Source organism: Physeter macrocephalus, chromosome 8 (genome assembly GCF_002837175.3).
Source record: "Physeter macrocephalus isolate SW-GA chromosome 8, ASM283717v5, whole genome shotgun sequence".
NCBI lineage: Eukaryota > Metazoa > Chordata > Mammalia > Artiodactyla > Physeteridae > Physeter > Physeter macrocephalus.
In genome coordinates, this window is record NC_041221.1 from 13,474,774 (window position 1) to 13,483,760 (window position 8,987).

The 8,987-nt window shown below is 55.0% G+C and overlaps 1 long non-coding RNA gene across 1 annotated transcript; it reads left to right on the forward strand.

The window, feature by feature from the left end:
* Nucleotides 1-3,832: 3,832 nt before the first annotated feature.
* Nucleotides 3,833-7,720, forward strand: LOC129392290 (uncharacterized). The gene is made up of 3 exons (XR_008617986.1): nt 3,833-5,000; nt 5,449-6,918; nt 7,010-7,720. It is a non-coding gene; the product is annotated as an uncharacterized lncRNA (long non-coding RNA).
* The last annotated feature ends 1,267 nt before the right edge of the window (nt 7,721-8,987 follow it).

Genomic DNA, 8,987 nt, shown 5'->3' on the forward strand with positions numbered 1-8,987 from the left:
GAGGCAGGAGAGAGAGGGATGGAAGTATGTGGGGTAAACAGGAATATCCAGTCATTACCCCCCAAGTAGTAGTGACCAGACTGTGATAATGATGGTCATGGTGGTTTGATGGTGATGATGGTGGTGGTGATAATGGTGACGGTGGTGGTGATAACGGTGATGGTGATGATGGTGATGGTGATGGTGGTGATGATGGTGGTGATAATGGTGATGGTGGTGGTGATGATGGTGGTGGTGACAATGGTGATGGTGGTGGTGATAATGGTGACAGTGGTGGTGATGATGGTGGTGGTGATAATGGTGATGGTGGTGGTGATAACGGTGACAGTGGTGGTGATAATGGTGACGGTGGTGGTGATGATGGTGGCGGTGACAGTGGTGGTGATGAGTGGTGGGGATATCCATAATGGTGATGGTGGTGGTGATAATGGTGACAGTGGTGGTGATGATGGTTGTGGTGATAACGGTGACGGTGGTGGTGATGATGGTGGTGGTGATAATGGTGATGGTGGTGGTGATAACGGTGACAGTGGTGGTGATAACGGTGACGGTGGTGGTGATGATGGTGGCGGTGACAATGGTGATGGTGGTGGTGATAATGGTGACAGTGGTGGTGATGATGGTTGTGGTGATAACGGTGACGGTGGTGGTGATGATGGTGGTGGTGACAGTGGTGGTGATGATGGTGATGGTTGTGGTGATAACGGTGACGGTGGTGGTGATGATGGTGGTGGTGACGGTGGTGGTGATGATGGTGATGGTGGTGGTGATGATGGTGGTGATAATGGTGACGGTGGTGGTGATGATGGTGGTGGTGATAATGGTGATGGTGGTGATGATGGTGGTGATAATGGTGACGGTGGTGGTGATGATGGTGGTGGTGATAATGGTGATGGTGGTGGTGATAACAGTGACGGTGGTGGTGATGATGGTGATGGTGATGGTGGTGGTGTTGCTGACGATGTCCCCAGTGCTGGAAACAAGGTAATCCCTTTTCTAGAGAGTCTGGACCATTTCATGGCATTTCACTCTCTGCTTTCAGGTCAGCATCCTAAACTCCAATTTTCCTTTGGAAACACTGCACGAATCATCCCCCACCCTCCGCACCCCTGTTCAGGCTGGCTGCCAGTGTACGGAGAGGGCCACCTGGCCACGGGAAATCACCTCTGGCCAGGACCGTCCTGTCGGCCATGACCCCACCCCAGCCACCATTCATCCTGACCATGAACGCATCCTTGCCCTCCCGCACCACTGAGCACAGGCCACACTTCCTGTGGAGGCTCCAGTGCCCATAGCTGACCCCCTCGTACATTAGTTACTTATATGCCAAGGTCCAAACAGGCCACTCACAGGAAGTAGCCGCTGGGGGTGTGGGCGCACCCTCCCCACCGGGGCCCTCCTGCCCAGATGACCACCCACTGCCCAGACGGGGCTGACTTCCTCTCCCCGCCCTCCACCTCTCAGGTCCCCCTCGTCCAGCCTCCTCGGTCCGGTCCAGGGCAGAGCTTCTCCCACCGCGGGGGCATGTGGGAATGTGAGTCCCAGGGAGGAACGTGCCAGCCAAGCCCCCACCCCAGGACCTGCTCCTCCCAAGTCTAGTGGCACAGCGCTCTGACCCTGGCTTCTTTCTGCATGAGTTCACTTGGTCACTCTTTAAACCAGGCGTAAGTACAAACACGCTCACACACACACATCCGTGCACGCTCACCTGCAGCACTCACGCAGATACTCACGCGAGACGCGTCACGTGCACACACACGCTCACACAGCACGCCCACGTGCACTCACAGACACACGCACGCACACTGCAGCTTCCTTTTGCCACCCTGAGGTCTAGGTGCAGCCCCCATGGAACGTGGTGGGAAAGTGGGCTCTCCCTTGGTCACTTCTCACTGCATTACAGGACCTCGGGCATAGGAGCAGACCCTGTCCCGTGTGGCCGTCAGGGCTCTCGGAGGGGCTTTGAGGGGCAGAGCCCAGCCTGTAGAAGGTCAGGTGACCCGCCTGCAGGCTGGTTCTCACCCTCAGGAGGACTCAGAACAGCCGGGGTCCTGACCCTACACCATGAGGGTAGTTCTCTAGGGGTCACGGCAGGGTGTCCAATAAATGTTTGCACTGCATGGGTCTTGGAATTAAAGATGTCTTCACAGCAGTGAATGGTCACTATGACTCGTGGATGCCTCCCCCGAGCTCAGCCCTCTGTCCCGGACTCCAGACTGGAGACCTGCTTCCCCCACTTGGCTATCTGGTAGACCTGCTTCCCCCACTTGGCCGTGCCGTAGACTGAGCGAGGGATGGCCCTCCCTGCCCGCCACCCGCATTCTTCCAGCTGTTCAGATCAAATCCAAGTTCTCCGGACACCCCACTGGCTCTATCTTCGGAGCCCATCTGGAATCTGCCCGCTTCACTGGCTGGATCACCCCTGGATCACGCGGTAGGCTCCCCCTGGTGTCCCTGCCACCCTTACCGTCCTCTGTCCTCCGCGTGCCAGCCAAGGAAGCCTAAAAACACACGTGGGAGGTGTTGCCACGTGGCTTCCAGCGCCGGGGCTGCCTCGCCCACCAGCGAACGTAAAAGGGAGGCCACCCCCTCTGGCTGTCCGCATCCTGCCTGCCCTGCTTTTTTTTTTTTTTTTTAATTGAAGTGTAGTTGATTTACAATGTGGTGCCAGTCTCTCCTGTACAGCAAAGTGGCTCCGTTATGCACATATATACCTTCTTTTTTCATATTCTTTTCCATTCTGGTTTATCCCAGGAGATTGGATAGAGTTCCCTGTGCTCTATAGGAGGACTGCCTGCCCTGCTTTCATGCACCACTTAGCACATCCTCACCTCCTAATTTACTTCTGCATTCTCTCTTTGCTCCTCTTCTGTCTTCCTGCACTCGGCACAAGTTCCATGAAGTCTCGCGTTTCTCTGTTTTGCTTGCTGACGAGGAAGAGGAGGAAGGTGCCAAGGGCCCCCCCCCCGCCTGGCCCCCAGGAGGTGCTCAGCAAATATTTGCAAAGTAAATGAACGCGCGGAATGCACCTCTATTTCCAGCCCAGCCAGGCCCCTAGAAACCCAGAAACACGGGCAGATTTCAAAGGAGAAGAAAGTTGTGGCCTTGAGGGCTTGAAGAGGGTGTCCATTTGAAGTGCTGGCTAAGAAAGTTTTTCTCTTCCTCAGATCTCTCTGCAGCCTCCTGCAGGTCTCCTGGGCACCAGGTTTCGTGGGCAGCTGACCTGACGGGCTGGATAGGGGAGGGGGCTCTCGGGCGGCCTGGCGCCGCAGCTGCTTTATTTCCAAATGCCTGAAATTCTGGAATTGTTCCCACACAGCCAAGCCCGGGCCAGCCGAGGGCTACCCCCCTTTAAGCTGGCCACTGGGAGGGCAGGCTTTGGCACTCTTCTGAGAGCAGAGAGCCGGGGTCCTGGCCCTGGAGCCCAGAGGCTGGCCTTATGGGCGTGGCGGCCCCGAGCGTGGCCCTCCCAGCCCTCCCTGTGGAGTGGAGAGGCAGCCCAGCCTGGCCCCTTCACTGTCACATGCGGCTCGCTCAGGCCACTGCACAAGTCACAAGGCAGCTTTCCATTAGCGTCAAACGCGCGTAGATCTTGACCTGGAGCTGATGGGAGCAGAGGAGGAAGAAGCCGGCTTTAGACAACTTGCATACCTGGGGTGGGGGGTCACCGGGGCCAGACCCCCAAAGGGCTCCCTATCCCAGCAGCAGGGGTGGGAATGGCCCTTGTGCACACCCCCTCTCCCTCTGTCCGTCTGTCTGTCTCTCACACACACGGACCCGCATGGTACAAGACAGGAAGAGTCCCTGATGCGCGTGGCTGCAGTGCCCACCGTGTACTTCCCAGACGTGTACTGAGCACCTACTGTGTTCCCAGACCTGTGTGCCTGTGGGACCTCCTCGGCGTGAGGTATAAGGGCCCCGGAAAGCAAGAAGGTTCTCCTGGGGCGATGTCAGGAATCATCCTCCGGACTGTCAGGCGCTGGTGGACTCCACCTTCCCAGACACAATTTCCTCTTCATCTGGTAACCAACCCCTCTTTGCTTTCCTTTAGGGAAAACTCCTGCCTGCTCCGAGTGAGCGTAGCAGCTTTTCTTGTTGGTTTTACAGCCCCACCATCTCCAGGACCATCATATGAGCTGGCTGAGGTCACATGATCCAAGGCCAGCCAATGAGAGAACAGCATTTCCCCACCCACAGAAATCAGCACAGAGACAAGCATGTGACTCGAGTCCAAAAAGTCAAAGTCCTGCCCAAGATGTTGCTAGAACAGAGAAGACAGTATGACCCTGATCTTCCAAGTTGAGAGTTCCAAAGAGTCCCTAAGACTAGCGCTCCTGGGCCATCTTTACCTGAGAGTGAAACCAACACAAGTAAAATCAGACTGAAAAAGATGATGCCCAGTGAGATCTTTCGAGCTCCTGGATCCAGCTGTGCCTGAAGGCCACTGCACCCTACACTTTCTCGTTAAGTCAACCAGCAAACTCCCTTCTTTTCTGAAATGAGCTTGGGTTGGGGTTCTGTCGTCTGCAATCAAAAAGAATCCTGAGCAATGCAATTGAAATGGGGTTCTCTAGACTTTTATAGGGGAGAAAACTGACAGGAGGGTACTAGTAAGATAAAGCCTTCCTGGACCTTAAAAGTGGGAAGGGGGGGGTCTCAAGTTTGGGCAGGTACATATGTGGACCCACCTTGTCCCTGGCTGCTCTCTAAAGTGCCCTCAGAGGCTGGGCTTCCACCCACTGGAAGCCTCCTTCTGAGCACTAGGCACTGCGGCAACTGTGTGGACGGCAGCCTTGTTCTCTTTCTTTCCTCCGCTGCCGCCCCTCCCCCATCGTAAGCTCTGCAGACAGAAAGCCGTGCCGTGGAGCGGGCTCAGACCGAGCCCCCCAGCGCTCTCCCTCCAATACACGCGTTCCACGCCTCCCTGAGGGTCAGCCCCGTGGAGCCCCGGCATGGAGGGCCCGCAGCGTGTGCCGCAGAGAAACGTCCTGCCAACAGCGGTGGGCTACACAGACAGAAATCGGGCTTCGGTCGTAGAGGACCGAGCCACCGCCCATCTCACCACCCTTCCCCCCAGCGGAGGCAAACACACCATCCGTTTGAAGGCTGAGGCCAGGGAAGTGTGAAAGGACAGCGCCTGGGCTGTGGCTCCTAGCCGTCTGCCCACACAGGACCCAGGCGGGGGTGGGTGTCCTGCCTCGGCCATGATGCAGGATATAGCATCTGAGAGGCACTCCTTCCGGCCTTCCGTCACCCAACAGCTTGGGGCGGGCGGTGTGGCAAAAGCGGACCTAAGCCCACACCTTGGGAGGGGAGATTGCAAAAATGCCCTGCAAAGAAAGATCTGGCTTCGTGGCCACGACAAAGGGGAGTCTGAAAGTGAAGACAAACGAGAGACCCAAGGGGGAAATTTAGTTAATAATATGGCAATGGGTTCTGTCCCCTCAGCTGTCACCTTGAGCCAGACCCCATGCGAGATGTTGAGGCTTCGGAACTTTCCGGAACTCTCAGGGCACTCTCTAAAACCTGGAAAAGGCAGCGTGGCCTGACTTACGAAGCAGAGAGACGCCGAGGCAAGAAGCTCCGCCCCAGTGAACAAACCACCAACAGAGCAGCGCGCTGGACGGGCGCAGCGCGCTGGACGGGCGCGGGCTCTGAGCGGGGCAGGCCTCTGGGAGGAAAGGGCTTCAGCAAAGCGGGGGCCCCGGGGCCTGAGCAGCCTGGAGGGAGAGCAGGGGGCTCTGGGTCCCCTCAGCCCCCTCTTCCCCCTAGCCCAGCTGAGCCGTTTTTTAAAGAATCTTTGCAAAGAACTAGAAAGGACAGTTACCCAACAATTCAGCACTGCAACTAATAGCGGCATGAAAGCAATTATTTCAAGCCATAGGCGCCTAGTCCCAAGAATTCCCACCAAAGTGGAGACAGCCTGAAGCAGCCTGTGAGCCCCTTGGGTGGAGAAGACGGTGAGTCCTCCAGGGGACCTCGTCAGGTTTGCGGGCCCCGGCCGTGTGCCTCTGGGGACATCCGGAGGGACCGCAAGTGAGCAGAGCCCATCTGTGTGGGCAAACGGCGCGGGTGCCCCTCAGGGCCTGCCTGCCGGTTGGGGACCGCGGACCGTGGGCCCGGCTGACGGGGATGGAGCTGCCGGACGCCTGCGCCCCAGGGAGCCCAGGAGAAGGGACCAGGCGTTTCTGCAGTGCTTTCTGACTCTCCACCGGGACCTCACGAGGATCTCCGTGCACGTGGGGCAGGCGGTCCCGTGCGCGGAGAAACGAGCTCTCCGCCCCCCTCTCTGCAGCTCCTCCGTCGGCACTGATTAGATGGGCGGCTGTTGCCCACCCTAATTCTGTGGCTCCCATGGACAGATGGCCACACGCGGACAGGAAACAGCACACGACCGCAGGCCCGGGGCGGGCTGACCAAAGACAGCGGATCAGCGGAGTTGGCGTGTGACAAAGACCCCGGGCCACATTCCCATGGAGATGCTGGTGGGAGTCTGGCTTTGAATGTGCCGAAGCCGGGGTGTCAAGGCCCCGGGAGGAAACGCCCCACCAGACCAGGGATGTACCTGGAGTTTGGGAGGGGCCGGGGGCTTGCAGGACGGGCTTGAGTCTGGTGGGTACCGAGGACGCTGCTGCCTTCTCTCTGGTTTCCAGGCTGGCCCCATGACTAAATTCTCTGAGTCATTTCTGCAGTGTTTATGGAAATATAATTTTGCCCGGAGACACATGTGTAACTGAGAATCTTTTAATGTCTGTTTACAGTCGCCATTCTTGCTCGAGTGATTACAAGCATCGTGGGAGTTGATCGCAGCGGGGGTGGTCTCCGTCGGCACGGAGCCCTGGGTGCCTGTCTCTGGGATTCGGGTGCCGCTTCACTTGGGATAGTCCTCTGGGTGCAGAGCAGATAGTGACCTCGGAGGTGAGTCCGTCTCTAACAGTGTCCTGGGGCTGCTGCAACAAAAGGGCCACAAACCGGGCAGTTTAAACCACAGAATTTCCTTCTCTCACAGTTCTGGAGGCCAGAAGTCTGAGATCAAAGGGTGAGCAGGGCCGTGGTCCTTCTGAAGGCTCTAGGGGAGGATCCTTCCTTGTTTCTTCCAGCTTCTGGCGGTTACCGGTAATCCTTGTCATCCCTTGGCCTGTGGCCGCATCACCCATCTCTCCCTCTGTCATCACATGGCTTTCTCCCTGTGTCGCTGTGTCTTCTTCTTGTAAGCGCACCAGTCATTGGACTTAGGGCCTGCCAGAATCCATCGTGACCTCATCTTAAGTTGATTATACCTGAGAAGATCCTATTCCCAAATAAGGCCACGTTGTGATATTCCGGGTGGACGTGAAATTTCGGGGAAACCTATGCGACCCACTACCCCATCCTACAATCCCACATAAGGGATAAGGAATCTGATCTAAACTGTGAGATTCATCAGGTGAGTTAGTGTCGGAGCCTGGACCAGAGCTGTGTTCACGTTCTCACCTAACATTCTTTCCAGCATTCCAATAAACATTGATTGCTAGGAGCTCCACGTTAATCACGCCACGCCTTCAATGCCGCCCACCGCCTGCAGAAAGTACTGCGGACCCCGCTTCCATCCTGCTGGGTATGGTCCAGATACGTCCCACTTCTCCAGGGATTGACAAGGAGCAATTTCCAGATACATTGTTAAGTGGATAAAGCAGGGTACAGTGTTAGCGTGCTGTCTCCTGTGTAATAAAGAGTAAAATACGTGAATACGTGCATGTTTATTTTTATTTGCAAAAGATAAAAGCACTGGAAGGATAAATCAGAAACTCCTAAAAATGGTGCCCGAGTGGTGAGTAGTCAAGGATGGCAGTTAAACTTCTCTGGATACACTTTGCTGTAGAGTTTGTATTAAAAAAACCACTCAATCCTTCGCCTGTGTGTTGCTCTTACTACTAACACAGAACACATCACCTCTGACACTTCTGACGCCAAATGTGGATTTTTCCCCACACGACACCAGCTGAGTGTCCTACAGTTGAACTCAGTTCTGACGCTACCTACCTGGAGATGGCGTCAGATCCCACGGGCTAAGGGCTCAGTCCCACGGGACTGCCCCCCACACACTTCAGATGCCAATGGCAAGGAGTGGGTCCCCAGGTGACCCGCAACTTCTGTCCGACCTGGCTACAAATCGGAGGTTCCCACAACCCTCTCCTGGGTCCAGTGAATTTGCTAGAGAGGCTCACAGAATTCAGGGAAACACATTTGCCAGTTTATTATACAATAAGGGATATAGGATAAAGGATACGGATGAACAGCCAGACAGAGAGACACACAGGGTGAAGTCTAGGAGGATCCCTAGTGCAGGAGCCTCTGTCCCCATGGAGTTGGGGTGCCTCACCCTCCCAGTACGTGATGTGTGTCCCAGCCTGCAACTTCTCTGACTCCCATCCTGTGGGGATTTTATGGAGGCTCCCTCACATAGGCATGACCAATTACTAACTCCATTTCCAGCCCCTCTCAATTTTCTGGAGAAGTTGGGGTCGGGACCTGAAAGTTCCCAACTTCTAATCATGGCTTGTTGTCTGTGGTGACCAGCTCCCACCCAGGAGCCCCCCCAGAGTCTCCTCACTGGACAAAAGATATTCCTATCACCCAGGAAATGGCACGGGTTTCCAGGAGCCCTGTGCCAGGAACTGGGGGCAGAGACCAATGTATATCTTCTATTATCTCACAGGGTTTGACTTCAGAACTATACAAATGTTTCCCATATTCAAAAAATAAACTTGAATTGAAAAGGAAAGTATCCTTATAAAAGAAATCAACAAAAAATGTAAAATTATATAAAGTTTGTAACATAACTAAAGATTTATTTCAAAGGACTTCAGAGTATAGTATTTTGATTGTTTGTTTTCAGTAGGATCTATTTTAAGGACAAAAAGAGCAACAAAGAAATCCTAAGTATCATTCAGTAAGCCTTATTGCTAGTATTAAATCTGGCATTATTATTTGAAAGTATTTTTGTA